At 38.4% G+C, this 15,422-nt stretch overlaps 1 long non-coding RNA gene across 1 annotated transcript; it reads left to right on the top strand.

Annotated features, from left to right (window-relative positions):
* The first annotated feature begins 8,720 nt into the window (after positions 1-8,720).
* On the top strand, positions 8,721-13,524 carry LOC133221101 (uncharacterized). The gene is made up of 2 exons (XR_009727893.1): positions 8,721-8,815; positions 13,317-13,524. It is a non-coding gene; the product is annotated as an uncharacterized LOC133221101 (long non-coding RNA).
* Positions 13,525-15,422: the final 1,898 nt, after the last annotated feature.

Raw genomic sequence — 15,422 nt, 5'->3', positions numbered from 1 at the left:
CTTAATTTGATTTTAGGATCAAAAAGGTTACCTCATGTCTCATTTGGTTTTCATTGTGCTGGTATACAAAATCTAAGTAACATCACCAATTTTGATGTGGTGATTCAGAGGCATTACTCAGATGAAGGAACAAGTACCTAGTAAGCTCTTGCTTTATCAGAGAGTTAGCAAGTTAAAGCACAAGGTTTATAAAATGGTAAGTGGATATTGAATGTATGTTAGAAGGATGTTTTCACCCGGCCTGTGTGTGCCATGGGTAGCACTGGCTTTTTTCATTTTCACAGTCCCCCTTTAATGAACAGTAATAATATTCATAATAAATGAATATTCAATAAATAACATAATGTTTTGCTTTTCAGCATACTCTTTTCCTGTCCTGTTGCACAGTGGCTGTGCTGTATGCTAATGGGAGGCTGCTTAGTTCAACCTCAAGCAGTCTTTCTACATAATTGGTTTCATTATGAAACACCATACTTTCAATTAACTAGTGTGATTACTTACCTAAATCTAGATAGGAGAAATTTTGTATTCCTTTGGTTCTTCCTTTGCAGTGAATATTTTTATCAGTAATAAAGCATTCCCTGAGTAAAATCTTACAGATGTGCAAGGCATGAAACAGCACATGCATGTGGGAAATCTTACAAGTAACACTGAATGCTAAATGCATCAGCAGCTTCCTTGTTCATACGCTATGTGCATGTGTTTCAGATGTGTATTCAGAAAATGATATTCATATAGATGCTGGGGATTTTTTTACTGTTTCTAAGAAACCCTTTCCTTTTGTTAGGATATGTAGAGCGCTAATGAAATTTTCTCAGCTTCAGAATACTAAGTCCAGTTTATATGTTTGTTTGGCAAGGTTATTTTCTGTATTTGGATTAGAAGACTAAATGTACTGAAGTATTTAAATGAGCAATCTTCTACACTGTATTTGACAAAATCCCCTTTGTTCTTTTTTTTGAGGAATAGTTAAACATAATATACAGAATTTAGAGTAACTGTTTGTTTCACCTGATCTGAAAACATAATACAGAATATTTAGGGGAAGTGGAAGATATTTCTGCAGGTTTTCAGCCATATGCCCAGTTAAAAATCAAATGTAATGCTGTGTTTATAGAACAAATTGATAAGAATAAAAGCCAGTGTAAACCTGCATATTTCTCGATTCAACTGAATATTTTGATTAATGCTAAATAGAAGATCAATTTTTCAGTAATAGCATAGCATGTCATAGTGAGATACTGCAAACATCAAGTATATTTTACTCTGATATACTGAGTTATGGAACAGAACACTGAAGTCATAGATAATGTTTTTATTCATAGTAAACTAAAAACACTTGTAAAATATTGCAAACAACATAAAACACATGCTGTTGTATAAATGAAAAAGCAGTTATGCAGTCAAAAGCAGCAGAGAAACTTTTAAGGGGTCAGTCAACAGAAATTCTCAAAATCCAATGCTAAACAAAGACTCAAGCAGCAATTAAGGCCAGACAAATAAAATAAAAGTACTTTATTTAAAGATAGAAGGGGAGTACATGCTAATTTTAACTATTATTTCAAAATGCAGTATTAAGAAACATGCAAATAATAAGAAACTCAGACATTTTTATCCCCAGACTACTTTTTTCACAGTGACGTATTTTCAAATCGCTTTTTGTGATGCTTCCTCTGTATGAGGCTCATGTTGCAGTTGAGGTGCCATGGATCACATTCTAAAGCAGCAATGATCTCTTTTTTACATATTCTTGACAGGCACTGAAGCATCAGAAGAGGTGCCAGTTCAGGGCACAGTGTGGGTTCAAGTATAAGGTGATGGAAGTCCATTGCCATCAAATGGAAGAGTACTTCATACAAGTGTAGCATTCTGAATTTTGATGGGAATAAAGGAGACAAGGATTCAAGCCTGCCTGCCTCTCTGTCACCTCTTGACCTCTTAAATTGCCACTTTGAACCATGTAGTTTCCATCACTTTATGAGGGATCAGGCTTCCAACTGCAGTTTCTCTTTCTCTCCCATCTTCCTTGGGCTGCTTTCAACCCTGAATGAAAACAGGGCTTTGGATCAATGGTTTGCCTTTTGTCATATCACAGATGACCACATTATATACAAATAATAATCGGGTTGTTCCCTCACGCTCTGTTCTATGTGGAAAGTTCTATCTAGATGATTAGAAATCATCTAATTTCCAGATTGAATTAATTAATGAGCATTAGTGTTTGTGTCACTGTAGTGCTTTAGTTGAATTACTCAATCACAGACTCAGCATGGCCTAAAAATTTGTAATATTTTTTAAAAGGATCAGTATGATTCAAGGGTTCTTGGGGTAAGATATTTCTGGTAAGGATGGGAGTGTTAATGCCACAGTGAAAGACACTTGTTATCAGAATCATGTACAATTCTAAGTGTCCAAGTTAAAAATGAAAAAACCTTGTAAGAGGACAGGGGAATGGAGAATCTGTTTTGCAGGAGGGATCTGTCTTGTCCTGTTTAACAAAAAAGCTGAAAAATGCTTGAGCCTTTTAACCAGAAGGTAAAAAATTGACATGTAGGGAAAATCTAGAATTATGTTAGAGACAAAATTGACACAAAACCCTAGAACAATGAGTTTCTGGATGCAAGTTATAAGGCAAACAACTGAACTCGTTTCAGTTGGAATTTTCCACCTGATTGTCTAAAATATCCACAGTCTGGATCACTGTAGGAGATCGCTCTCTTACTAGTGGTCGTACATGCAGTTAAGTTGTGTTGTAGAAAAAACGAATCACAAATGATTCAGAGATGTGATCATTTTGTAAATGTGAATAAAGGAAATTGAAGGTGATCAACACATTTCAAGATCTGATCTAATGTGATTGTTTGAAATGTATTGTGACTCTGAATTCCCTAGTAAACTAATCCGATTATATTAATAAGGTAGATAGCTTCATGCTATATTTAGATCAGGTTCTCTGAGTTGAGACACAGTCAAAAAACATGATGACATCTGTGGATGAATGTGCTCTGACCTTCTCCAACTGAAAGAAACTAAACTCAATGTTGGAATAACTGTATCTATCTTATGTTGCAATTGGCACAGGCTGAAAGCTTGTAGTGGTCAATCATCACATCTCAGCTGATGTGTAGTAACTTGCCAAGTTGCAGTAGCCTAAACACTTCTGGTTGTGTTTCTGCACACCATTTGTTAATCCATTTCCTGACTGCGCTTACCAAAATTTATTTACATTTGTAGGTTAAATAAACAATCCTTCACTTTGGCTTTTCTTCTGTGAACTGAACAATACAATAATTTGAAAAGTTAATTTTAACATCTTTCTAGAAAACTAATTAAATGAACTCAAAGCACTAAAAGTGTTTGTGGAGAAAGCATTCAAACGGTTAATGTGAATTTTGCCTGGCCTGTTTTTTTTTTTGTTTCAACTCAGTCCTGCCCAAGCCTCTGAAATTATAGGCATGTTCAAGCAGAACAACTGTTTTCTATTTTAATTCAACATGTTAATCCATTCCATTCTGTGTCATTTTGTTAGAGGCTGCCTTCATGTTGCACACACTGCAAATAGCACAGATGTGCTAGGATAAAAAACTCTACTATATTTCAGATGTATCTTTATGAAATGCCATTGCATGCTGAGAAGCAAATTCATGCTTCTATTAGAAACAAACACAGCAAAAAGGAAATAAAAATAAATCCAAATCATCTTCTGCTAAATTTGCATCTGCAAATGTTAGATTTGAGAAAAAACATTTTCCTAGGTTCTCAAATGATAGCTATGGGAAATAAGGAGTCACATATTTAGGTAGGAAAAATAGCCCTTAAATTTTGGTCTTCTTCACAATATGATTGTTATCATACTGCTTTTTTTTTCAGGAAAACTTTAAATCTCTGACAATTAGTTTGCACAGATTTTCCTCTCCATTTTCTCCACGTCACATCCTCTCAGTATTTGGATATCACATGATTAACTCTTTCCTTACAGAGGTCACCATCTTTTAATATAGTGTCTGTCCAATGAAAAAGCACAGAGGAAACTGAACCCCTCCCTTCTCTCTTTTCCTCTCCTTCCCCTCCCCCCCATTAGAATTCATGAATTTGCTTTTATTCTAGAAGTCCCTTTATTCTGAATTCCCTTTATTCTAGAGTGGGAAATCGTGTCAAGATTAGTGGGTTTTCTGGTACAGTCTAGGTACAATATACAATCAAAAAAACCCAACAACTAAACATCTGTTTAACCGTGTTTCTGACGTAGGTTTTTAAAAGTTTCCTTTAAAGTAAGGAAAAAGCTTTTAGATCCGTTTCTCATAGAAATAACACTTTTACAGAATTTAACAGATTGCTGGTAGACAGAGAGCACTTGACGTCGTAAAGCTGTGTCATATTTTCACTGTGCTTCCTGTATTGCAGCCAGCCTCCATCTGCTATCTCCTCTCATGTTGTAAGTTCCTAGGGCAGAGGTTTGCCCTTTTTTTTGGCTATATGTATCACAGAATGAAACGGAGACTCGCTTCTGGTAAAACAGTACCTAATAGCTATGATGGTGCAAAGTAGCAAAACAGTGTTACTCAGTTTTTAGAAATGGAGCAATGCACTGTTGCCTGAGGAAGAGACATTTACACTGGTCTGCAACTGAAACTGATAGGATTGGCTGCCATGACACAAGTACAATTATTCTTCTCACTAGCAACAGCATAGTGTTCTTGAATAATGCCCTCAACTGAAAGTCCCTGAGCATTTCATGCTGGGTTTTTTCCTGTTCTAGCAGTATTTGAGTTAGTTAATTTTAAGTATTAGATAAGGAACCTTACATGGGATTCAGTCTGAGATTAATGTACCTAAATAAGTCACCTCTGTGTCAGTACCTGTAGGGTATACTAGATGTCTAAGGTGCCTCTGTAGTCAATGGAGAGCTACGGCTTGATACCTAAATAAAGGAGAGCCATTTGAGATGCTGTGAAGTATCCAGAATATCTGCATGGATCCAGTAAATATTATGAAAAGACCAAGGGAGGCCTTAACATTTTTGCAAGTCACATGGAACACCTTTAGATGTTTAGGCCACCAAAATGAGCATCTAGTCAACAGTCAGTGGAGCCCAGAACAAGCTTCAGGTAACCATGAGGGGTGTTCACACAGATATTTAGTGCTATTTGAGATACCAAAGAGCTACCCTGATGGCCTACAACCACTTATCCAGGATGACACTGGTCTTCCCCAAGTCCTATATCATGTTTGGCAGTCATGACTCTTAAATACCTTGTGACATATGAAATAATGTGTCTGCTTATGGGCAGCTAAATCAAGATGTCAGTATCTACTCAGCTAGATGATGCTTTCTAGGCTCCTTTGATTATGCTGATTAGATTTCTGTTGGCTGTAATGAGAGCTTAAGGAAGGCGCATGCTTGTATGCACTTACCTTTTGGAAGGATTCATTACATCTATGTAGATCCCTAGTGTCATTTAGGCCCTGTGGGATATTTCCTCTGTTCTCTTGTTGCCACTGTAGAAGCAACTTCTTATTCAAGCATTGTGTCATATTTACCAGCCATATGCAGATGTTTTGAATAGCTGAAAGCAGCGTATTTGCACTAATATCTTTCTTAACATCAAGCTGAGTCCTAGCCATTGTCTCCATTTTATACACAGGGATAAGAGAAAAATGTTTCCCAAGAGAGCCCCAAACTGTTGCTGTCAGAAATTGAATTTTCAGTTCCTGTCAGGTCTCAGTGACAAAACGGCTGGAGGGGGTGGTCAACCTTTTAACAGAAATGGTAATGTCAGTTAACTTAACATGAGAAGTTAGCAACTTATCGGTCCAAGGTATTCATGAGCCAAGTCCCTGACTTTTTCCATAACACCTCTGTGCTCTTGTTTTGTTACATACTCATTCCCTCTCTCATGGCATATACTTACACTGTCAGTACTTTTGGCACTTGCTGTATAAGAACACTGGAGAATTACCTTGTCTTACCTTGTATATGAAGAATTCCAAACATGATAATACTAAAATGAATAATACATTTAAAATATTAAAACTACAAATAAATTGTGTGCTCTGTGTAGAGTTTGTGCTTTGTTTAGTTTTTCTAGCTACTGCAGCCTTGTCAACAAATCCTCTCCTTGGAAATTTGTTTGCTCATTTTGCAGTGTCTAAGACATGAAATATAAAGAGTCAATTGGCAGAATTTTGCAAATTATGCTTTTTTACTGAAGGCTCATATGTATCGTATAGCACTATATAATGGCTTCAGTTACTATTAACTACTGACTGTGCTTGATTTGAAAAACCTGCACCCAGAACCTGCCTGCCATTGTGGGATTTGCTTTTCTAGGTGTTTCTGGACGTATATTCCCAGTGAAAATGCCTATGTAGATGTCTGACAACAGAGTTCAGATACTAGATATTTTATACAATCTCCATTCTACTTGACTTATAATGTTGGAAGTTGTCTAAGTTTAAACTCTGAGTTTTGTAGTCAGCGAAATGAATCAAGTGTCTGCAGGGAGAGATTCATCTTGTCTAAACCACCAGATGAGATGAATTACCCTCTGGAGATACCTCATTCATTCCCTTGATACATATAGGGCTTAAAGTTACTTTTTTTAAAGTAGTCAACTAACTTTCAGGTGACTGAAGTCGATGATATTAATCTTCCCTGTCGTAATTGGAATGCTCACAGCTGAGAATGTGCTAACAAGCTCTCAGGCTTTTCATCAAAGCTGCACTGACGCTGCTCAGATTTAGCTTGCAGATGGGAGATGTTTCTACTGGTCTTTTGGTATTTCCTCCAAAACAGTATCACAGGAAATTATTAAAGTTTGTCCATTATTCAGCTATGAGAATTCATGTTTAGAACAGCTTAAATGTATTCTGGAAAGAGAATTGCATTTGATTATTCAGCACTCACAGAGACTATCACACCAGGTAAAATTGAGAAGTGTCTGTTTAATTTGTAACTGATATCTCTGTTCCTTTGAAATTCCTTATTATTTTACTTGGGTTTGCTGTGAGGTCAGCATGGGCAGAAGAAGTGTGTGTTAGTAATGCTGTTTGTGAGCTGATTTAGCTGTGGCTGGGAGGTATGTGGGGGGCACATTTAGTTTTAGTGGAAAGAACCTGCTGAGGGAAGATTTTGCACGATATTGAGAGATGACTGTGCCTGGTTTCTGTTTGCCTTTTAACTTGCATTTCAGGAGTGCTGCGAACAGGAGCCACAAACACAGACTTGGCATTTAACTTCCTTGGTAATTGGGCAAGCAATAGTGGTCCCTAATGTTCAGCAAAACCTGAGCTTAGCCCCAAAATGATGAACTTTAATTTTCTATCTATGTTTTTTGTTGCACAGTAGGGCTTTGAGTTTCTGCAGTAGGTTTTGAGATGTGTAGTTTGCATGACAAGAATGCAGGAAGCTGAGGCAATAATCTTTAAGAGGACTAGAAAGCATAGTGCACAGAAATGAAAGGCATAGTTTAGCACCATCCAACTGATAGCAGCTTGGATGGTTTATAAATAAGTTCCACTATTTTACTCCTGGATTTTTCACAGAAGAAAGCTATAACAAATGCCGAAGAATTTGAGTAGCTGAAGTTCAACACTGATAATACAGCTTTTCATTGCCAAACTTTTCAGAAACTCAAACATCTGTGTTATGGAAAATGAATTTGCAATAGGGAAGACTGCTTAAATTAGAGGCAAATTCATGCCATTTATAAATTTATGACTTAATTGTGAAATAAAAAGAATTATCCACTTAAACATGTTTGCTTTTCTGCATGAAGTAACATCTGCAAATTAGAGCGAAGCTTGGATTCTCACATTCAGTGAATCTAAATTGCCTTGCTTATTTATATAAAATGAAAGATCCCCGAGGTAGTAAACATGTTCCCTTCCAGGCTCTTGTTTGCTGTTTTTACTTTTCCTTATGTTTTCCATAACCAACCAGTTGCCTTAGAATGACTTCTGAGGTGACTAGTATGACTGCCAAATCAAACAGATTGACATTCTATAAGGGGAACAGGAAGGGAAATCTGAGACCACAGATGTTGGGCAAACTCATACATTAATATGATGGAAAGATTTGCATTCCCGCAGAACGAATGAAAATTTTCTTAAATCTTTTAAAATGCAAAATCTGTCACAGACATTCTTTTCGATCAAAAGACAGAATTTGCAATTTCTGCAGAGGTGTATTTTGTCCATGCTTTCCAGTAGGAGTGAACTGATCCAGGTCACACAGTCTACAGTTACCCAAGATGTATGAGATGCTCCACATGTAAGTGATGTTTGCTTCCTGCATTGTCAGCAGTACTAAAGCTGTGAGTGTTGAACATGCACAGCTGGCCTAGAGCAGAAAGCTGGTAATCTTTTTTAATACCTTTCAGCTCTTGACAGAGTGCTTATCAGGAATATAATACTGATCATCTCAGCTCCCGTTACGGCAAACCCAAAAGGTACTAACATTGTTCTGCTAGTTCACCTAGTTCTCTAGTTCACCTTAAGCACAGTCTAACAGGTGTAGACAGTGGGGAGCTAATGGCTCTGTAAACCCAAAGTAGGATTTGTCTCCGGTTCTTTAGCCATGTGGGCAGTGAAGCCCTTTCCTGAATCCCTTTCCTTGAGGGTGGGGGACAGAAGGAGTATATGGCCATGAAATGTCCTTGTATAACATATTAATTATCTTTTTGAAGAAAACAAGGCTGTTTTCTTTTGTATGCCGGTAATCTCACTGAAATTGCCTTCCAATCCCATGAAAAATGCTCCTTGCCTCTGCCTGTTAGCTGAAAGTCAGACGTCTTTCAGCTTCATTGAATCATGAGTAAGTTCCATAGGCTAGCTGCTGAAAAACCCCTGCCGTGCATCCAGGCAAACACACCACAGTGGCTATTAGCTTAGCAGATTTCAGCTGCTGGTGAAAAGTATGAGAACAGCAATTGCTTTTAACCATGCAGGAATTACAGATCAAAACCATTATCTAGAGCAGTGCTAAAAAATGATGTGCTGAAAGAAATATGGGCTGAGTTTTTAACGAACTTCATTATACTGCCACATGGAATGTAGCAACACTGGCATTGCACAGTGGAAGCAGATGAGTTACTGGGAACACAGACCTGGTACTCTCTTTTCTGGTCCTGTACAATGAAGAAAAATAAATATTTCTTCCAGTACACAATCTTAGAAATACTTTATTTTTCTCTAAGCAAACATAAGTCACCCAATCTCCCCAAAGCTAACCCCCACAAACCCCTCATTTAACACTGAATGTACTCCAATTTAAAGCATTAAAGCCTGTCTGCATGTTGTGAAAAGAATTTACCACTACTCATGTCTGCTGGCATTTAATTCTCCAAGGCAGCTACCTTTTGGATTTTACACGTTAAGCCTATCATTGTGTGAATTCCATCATATTTGTGCTTCCCTATTTCTTAGTTTTAACTCTGGAGAAAACGATTGAATATGGAGATCTTTTATGAACACTATGCAAGAGCATCTGTTATAAATAGTATTGCAATGTAAATTGAAAGCATAGGAAATATGAGTTTGGGATGCTGATGAGAGGATGAAGAGGAAGGAGAGTGTATGAGCAGTCTCTTTCAGAGCTCTTCCATTTGCTCCACTGTCTCTCATCTTTCCCTGATGGTGTGTCAATGCTACGTTAAACAGCTTAGCTTAAATTGAATAGAAACATCACAAAGGCCATTTAAGGCATTCTTTGTCTGCTGGTTGCTTGAGTTGCTCTGAACTTGTTGGCCACACTGTATATCAGACACTCAGGCTTGCTTCTGATCTGTGAGTCTTTGACGTCCCTCTCCTGAAGGGTTTCCATGAGTAGTCAGCAGCATGCAGAGAGGCCTAGAGGCAATTTAGCAGGTTGGACAGAATGGAGGATCTGCAGGTCAGGTTTCAATTTCAGACATAAGGGCAATACCCTCTGAAGGAAATGCCTTCAGTGATATTATCTGGTCTAATAAGCTTATATTTAACTAAAACTTGGTTTGCTTATGGCCTCTGACAATCATATCTAAAGTACATCATGTGCTTTGTGATCTTGGAAAACAGCATTCAGGTGGGTGCTTTTCGGAAACACGCTTATATCTTTTAAAACTTTTCCCCCTATGGTTGGTTTTCAGGATAAGTTGATCTCATGTGACTGCAACTCATCAGCAGTTTGTCGTCCTATTCTCTCATTTGCTGAAGTAGTCAGAGATGTCTCTGGGATATAGTTAGTTCCTTCCTGTTAATGATAATTCTTCATGTGAATATGCTGTGAGGCTTTGGAAACATTTCCTGTGTGTCTCACTTTCTCTTGTCCTTCTTTCCATTTCTTTATCCATACTCTAAACTTTTTCTCCAAAGTTTTTCTGTACATTTCAAAGAATGAAATGTACACTCAGACTAGGGACTCCAGTAAATAAAGGAGAAGCAAGAGACTAGTGATCAGTCCAGGCTAAGCAACTACATATTTTTATGCTGTTCTTGTAGAATAGGGGTTTGATCTTAGTAATCTGCTTTGTTCCGTGATTTGCTAATAGCTAACCAGAAGAGTGATACAAAGAGGCACCAGATCTTACCCTACTCTATAGGAAATAAATAAAATAATGATGAACATACTGTAACTATTGAACAGAAATGTGAATGGAATGAATGGGCAGAATTTGTCATATTTCCTTTTAAATTCATCTGGTCTGGAAAACTGTTTGCTTTCCTTTGCAGAAGAGAAAGCTGGCCTGAATATCATGGCAGATGCAACAAAATTGCCAATCCATTGCCCCATTTGGCAAAAATATAACTCGTGCATTGCCTGTGAGTCATTTCCATGCTGTTTATGCCAGTGTATTGGCAGTGTATGCAAACGGAGTTTTCCAGTACAGTGCAAACTGATGCAGACTGGTTCTGTAGGTTGGAGTAGTCTGAGCATGTTCAATACATCCACTGATTATGCCATGAACAGGCCAGATTTCTAAATGATAATAAACATCACAATGATAGATGAGGAAAAAAACTCCTCTACCAGATATGTGCATTAATCATTGCCCAGTCAAACTTCTTTTTAGTCAGTTTGTCTCCTCTCCATTCTCTGGGGTGCATATTATGTGGAATAAAGAGTCTGCGAAAGACGACTTCTTGACATGTCCTTTAAAGTTCCTTGTGGGCATTTATAGACTTTAAGGAAGCAAATTATACAGCTATCTGCTAGCCAACGGGTCGTGAGGAGAAGAGTGCTTCAGGTAAGTGACATAACTGAGCAGACACATCTGTTGCATTTCAGGGTTTATATACCCTTCAAAGTGGGATGCGGCTCTCTGAAATGGCGGTGGCAATATCGGTTTTATTAGGAGTTTAGTTATATATATACATTTTTATATATCCGCCTGTATGATTTATTGCATTTAGTACTCTTAAAGTGTTTTAATTTTTTAAGAGATTGGGAGGAATAGAGTAAGATAAAGGAATAGCTGCTATTTCTGACAACCCATCTTCACCCAGTTCCCACAAGAAAGTATTAGGTGAATTGTTGACACTTTACTAACATAAACACCTTCCTTGCAACCACTGGAGAATATTGTATGGACTGAATGGATTTCCTGACAGCAGGTGTGCAAAGCATTTGTTAGAAACTTACTCTTGCCTGTCACAAATGATTATTATTTGTATCAGTAATGGTTGTTTACAAAGCTCCTGTAAGGAAGCAGGCAGAATAAGCTGCTTTGCCTTGTTCGCTCCTTCTCCATTCAGCATTGCTATTTTTTTCACAGGAAAAATCAGGCCACTTAACCCACAGTTGACAGATGTTTTTACCAAAGGACCAGCATCCTATTCAGAAACAGCTGCATACCTACTTTGACCACTGTCTTAAGTTACTGCTGTCTGAGGACACAAACCTACTCAAAACCAAGGCACAGATCCAAGCACAGTCCAGCACTGTTAACACCCTTTCTAGTGTTGTTTTGTTGAAAGAAAATTTAGCTGCATGTTTTCAGGTTGTACTTTGGCAAATCTCTGTGGCAGTAGTCTGTCTCTAGTATAGGCAACAGAAGTTTGAGTCCACTCATTACAAGAGAGCTGACCACTACCCATGCTGTAAACCCTCAGTTTTACACTAAGGGACCAAATCAGTCCAAGCCTGGCTTCCTGGAGAAGAGAGAATCCTCGTGTGCATGGTTCTGTGAAATTACTCTTCTAGATGTAGTCTGACAGAGGAGGTGTAAGTGATGCTTAATGACATGTTGAGCAAGAAGCACTAGGAGCTGGCTCATCTTCAGCTACCACCAGCTGTGAGGATGGCTCAGTGAACAGACACTGTCTTATCAAACCTGTTCCCCACCACACAGTATAGACACAAACCAAGTTAAGGGAGTGGTAGCTAGTTCAGTCGAGAAATACCCATACCAACAGCATGGAAAGAACCAGCTTAGGCCTCCTGGCTCAGCAAATATAGTAAAGATCTATTCACCGTCATTCACTAGCAGGCAGAGGAATTGCAGATCAGACTATTTATTTCTGGGAGCATGACCACGTTCAGAGCTCAGTGGAACTAGAAACCATCACTTTGACAGCAGGCCAGCAAAGGGAAAGGAAAGAATGATAAGGCTAAGTTGGAAGGAAACACTGCATGAATGTGAAGAAGCAGTAACAGTGTCGTAGAGAGTAAAAAGAAATGGGAGACTTTTCCATCATATTCTATTTCTTGCCCCAATTCAGCGTATTATAACATGCATGAAAAACTATTACCTTGCAATGACAGTTGCTAATTGAAATCTGCAATCCCATTACAAATGCATCTGGACACATTTAATCAAACCATAGCCTGTTGTGCAAATTGAGATCTGCGTTCATAGCTCATTTCTAAACAAATTACACACAGTGTGACAGTCCAGGCACTGAATTAGGCATCTTGTAGCAAATGCTGCCAGCTCCCTCAGGTTAGCTGAGAAACTGGGTTGCTGCTGTTTGCAATTTCTAAAGCATAGCAGGACAGCTCATTTTCCAGACTGCCTTGGGTTTCCAGTCAGGCTACCTATGGGGATATTTTATCTTCTGTGGTATTCTACTGGTGGAGAGAGAAGCTTAAATATACTTTCTTTAAGTCTTTCTTGAAAACTGGCAGGCTATTTCATTAAAACTGAAGGCAAGGCTGCTCAACTAGAACATCTCCTAGTCTGCTGACCATTATTTTGCAGACCTAAAAACTGAACTGGAAATAAATATGTTTTTAATGTATTCTGATAAGTGTACAGAATAGCTTCTCCTACTTGCTTTCCTATGCTAAGTTCCACCATTCCACCTTTCGGTGTAATATCTGCTTTTGCCCATTACAGATTTTGTAAGGAAGACATTATAAAATTCAATATTAAGACTACCTGCTGCCTGCTTATTGGCTCTTTCACCTTTTCCTGCTATATACTCACCTGAAACCAACACCTCCACCTTCCCCTACTTTTTAAAATGACCACACAAATACAGTCATTTTGCTTGAAAGGTATTCTGTTTCCATAATGTCATAATGTTGGACTCTAGGTGGCAGCATCTGTGAGTGAATATTAGATGTCTGTGCTAAACTAGTGATTTGAAGCATGTCTCAATCGATAACCATTGTATACAAGTCTTCCTTAAAAGCACTTATTCTTTGCTCTTCTTACTCTTTATTTTCGTCCTATAAAACCTAGTAATGTACTTAACGTACAAATGTTGGAAGAGCTCTTAGTGGCATGTTAACAGATCTTTCATGGCAGTTCAGAGCAGCCTCTTTTACATGAGTCACAGATGACAGAGAGCAGCACAGGACATTAAACCATCCTAGTCTGAAACAGAATGGACAACGCTTGGATAGAAATGTGTATTTTTACTGCTGTCACAGAAAATGACATCTCTGTGCCTTGGCTCTTCAGCAGCTCTTTATGCCTTGTCAGGATTGTAAAAGGCTGGGGGCATATAGAATCATGGAATAGTTTGGGTTGGAAGGGAGCTTTAAGAGTCATCTAGTCCAACCTCCTGCAATGAGCAGGGACAACTTCAAAGATCAGGTTGCCCAGAAGCACATCCAGCCTGGCCTTGAATGTCTCCAGGGATGACGCATCCACCACCTCTCTGGGCTACCTGTTCCAGTGCTTTGCCACGTTCATTGTACAAAGCAAGTATTTTCCAACACAAAAACAAATAATCAGGGGCTTTTCTAGCTGTCCCTGTTTAAATGTACTGGAAGTGAAGGATGATCATGCACAGTCTATGCTAACAGTCACGTCCTGATGTCAGATTGGGCAGATTATTATCTCCTCTAAGAAAGAGCCGTAGGGAGTATGTAAAGGCGTAAGCTGATTTGGCACTACACAAACAGATCTCGTTCCATACTTATTCTTTCCTTCCAGTATGCAAAGCTTTTTCTGGGGTAGGAAGAAAGTCTCAATTTCTTCCTAGCTATCACCATGTATCTGGCTAATTTGGTGTAGAACCAAGTCTGACTAGTAAAAAGTGTTCTCATGTACCAGCAGCTACAAAAAAAAAAAAAAACAAAAACAAACAAAAAACAACAAAACCCCAGAAACATTTTTAAAGACACACGGTGAAACTAGAGCAGTAGCAATGAATTGTGTGCTTGTTTATGTGACCTTCCCTTTCTGCCTGGGGTGGCTTGAACCCAGCCAGCAGCTGAGCCCTTATCCAGTCACTCACTCACTCTTCTCTATGATCTGGAATAACATCAGAAGGGTGGGCATAACAGCAGAGAAAAAGGGTTACATATTAGACATGTATTACTCCAAAAATTATTTTACATCTATGACGAAAAATACTGATGTAGTACAATCAGGAAATAACAAGAATGGGGCTGCCTCACAACAGAAAACAAGTGAGAAGCAACGGTGCAAAGATCTAGAGGCATAGGCCTGAGAAGGATAAGGATGGGTACAATTAGAAATGCTATTTACAGTCTACTGATGATCTGAGATATGCAAAGTAGCCAGCCAAAAGAAGCCAGGAACAGAACTAAGCACAAACATACCTATAGCATAATTCAGGCAAGGAGCTTAACTGTAGTTCCTGGACCAATGGGCACAGGTGGAGGCCAAAGCAATTAAAACCTGTTAATGTACTGAGGGCCATTACAATTAATTTTTTAATTCAGACTGCTAGACTACTAAAACTTTAACTGGAATAAAAATACATTCTTAGCTTTGTTTATATGATATGTTGCTCTTTGCCCATAACAGAATTTGGGTCTTACTACATCTCTTTTAATCCAGCAGCTACAGCTCTAGTGATAGCCCTGTTGCCAAACAGCAAACGTATGGACAAGCCTGTGCCCTGATATAGTATAAGTATGACCACTCTCACTACCTGGGTGAATTTCCTTTTAGGCTGTTTCCAGTGGTACAGTGTAGTAATTAAATTGCTTCTTTAGAGCATTTGTACAGATACTGCCTTAGGCC

Source organism: Neopsephotus bourkii, unplaced genomic scaffold (assembly GCF_033783945.1).
Source record: "Neopsephotus bourkii isolate Nb327-2 ecotype Australia unplaced genomic scaffold, CSIRO-AGI_Nbou_v1 NB_1511, whole genome shotgun sequence".
NCBI classification, from domain to species: domain Eukaryota; kingdom Metazoa; phylum Chordata; class Aves; order Psittaciformes; family Psittacidae; genus Neopsephotus; species Neopsephotus bourkii.
This window is presented reverse-complemented; position numbering and strand designations above follow the sequence as displayed.